Source organism: Brassica oleracea, chromosome C7, assembly GCF_000695525.1.
Source record: "Brassica oleracea var. oleracea cultivar TO1000 chromosome C7, BOL, whole genome shotgun sequence".
Lineage (NCBI taxonomy): Eukaryota > Viridiplantae > Streptophyta > Magnoliopsida > Brassicales > Brassicaceae > Brassica > Brassica oleracea.
The window spans coordinates 39,072,662-39,074,655 of record NC_027754.1 but is presented as its reverse complement, the minus strand read 5'-3'; the positions used below and the strand labels follow the sequence as shown (position 1 = coordinate 39,074,655).

Genomic DNA, 1,994 nt, shown 5'->3' with positions numbered 1-1,994 from the left:
AAACAAATCGAAAAGTTGTTGAAAGGTAGATGATGGTAAAGTTTCAGAAAAAAGGTAGATGATGGTAAACAAATCCACTACAGAGCCTCTGGTCTCCGACCTCTGTTCTTCGATTCAACCTCAACGAAGAAACAAATTACAGAACAGAGCATGTGATCGAACCCATCGAGCTATCTCCGTAGATAAAGTCAGCCCTCGTAGAAGATTTCCAGACCATGCTTCTAAAACGCATCACAATCGAGCTTCAACAACGGATCTGATCTCTCAGCCGTTCTATATTTTTCTCTCCGCCTAAAAAACATCAATAAACAAAACCTTAATAATCATTCAAATCGGGAATCTATAACTTTTCAAGAAATAGATTGAAGGTCATGAGTGAATCAGGAAACAATAACCTTTCTAATTCTCAATACAAAAAGAATAATTTTTAGATTGAAGATGTCGATGTGAGTCTGAGAAATACCTCGCCAGTCCATCGTTTTGGTTTCAGAACACAGAAGAAATGTTTTGGTGTTGAAGACAGAACAAGAGACGAAACCCTAGAAACATTGCCTGGTTCATGAAGACGATAAATGAAACGCATCACTTTGCTAAATGGGACACATGTCACCACTATATTAAGCTATTTAGTGACGTGGAAGAGGGAAGCTAACATATTTTTATATATATATATATAGATAGATAGATATTATTGAAAATTCCTTAAATTTTTGTAACTTTTTTTGAATTGAATGGTCAATTATCAAACCACAAAATCGACATTCCACTCATCTGCTGAAGTTGTTGATGTTGTTGTCGAAGAGTATTCAAGCCACTTCGCCATCCTGTCCTGATACGTCTATTTCCTGGTTAGTGGATTGAAGTTGGGCGATTAGATATTCGTATCTATGTTGACAAAAAAAAAAAAAAAGATATTCGTATCTATGAACCTGATTTGAACAGCTTTTGGTAGAGGTTTCTCGCCGTGCGTCGGTTTCATCCTCTCCAAATATGATCGATGGCAGATCGGAACGCATATCTGAACAGAAAGGTAGTTGTTTGTCCCATTGATGTGTTCTGAAAAAAACTGTATGAGTCTTTTCCAGTCATTCGAGTAGTTCTGACCAAGAAATCTGTCTATATGTAAGAAACTTTCAAATCTGTGAAAACTATGGACATACGAAGAATAGATGATTCCGGGTTTCTTCTGCTTTTCTGCATAGGCATAGTATGGACTAACAATCTTTCACCTTTTACTCTGTAATATTATCGCTCACTACCGAATATTGTAAGAGCAAAGGATTTTTAATTAAAAGGACTTTAAGCATTTTAAAGTCATACAAGGCAATTTTGATGATTAGTCATAAGCCAGTGTGCAACTATAACAATCCTAAATTTATTCAAAACAAAAAACTATAACAATCCGAAAACGTAGGATCTATAAAGTCAGAGCCATGCGAGCTTTTATAGCTGTCCGAAGCAAAAAATAAAAAGTAAAATCATTTTTAAAAAATACATCAAAATTAATAAATAATATTATTGTTGACAAGAAACAGCATCATTACGTTACAAACAACTAAAAATTAAATTAGAAAAAAAAATAGTTCTAAAATATAACATTTTTCTATTTATCTTAGAAAAAAGTATAAACAAATTTCAAAAAAAAAAATTAAATAGCCTTCGTAATTATTTTGCATAGATAAAATAATTAAGTAACTCAATATTTTTAACTGATTTTCAAACGGAGATAAATGCATTACTATACAAACTTCAAATAATTATAGAATACACACAAATTTGAGATAAATATTGAGAAAGAATAATATTATACTCAGAAGTGATAACCACCTAAAAATGAAAAAGGTAACTTGTAAACTTCTAATTATGTAAAGCATTATTATTTTTAATTATTTATTATTTGTCTCAGTTAAAACAAATTGATTTAAAACACAAGTATATAAGAGTTTAACCGTATGAGTTATTACTAGAGGTGGCCAACAGTCCATGTTAATTAT

The 1,994-nt window shown here is 31.8% G+C and overlaps 1 long non-coding RNA gene across 1 annotated transcript; it reads right to left on the bottom strand.

Moving 5' to 3' along the window:
- Positions 1–6: 6 nt before the first annotated feature.
- On the bottom strand, positions 7–1,245 carry LOC106304597. The gene is made up of 4 exons (XR_001262779.1): positions 1,161–1,245; positions 930–1,056; positions 464–845; positions 7–291 (listed from the first exon to the last, which is right to left on the bottom strand). It is a non-coding gene; the product is annotated as an uncharacterized LOC106304597 (long non-coding RNA).
- Positions 1,246–1,994: the final 749 nt, after the last annotated feature.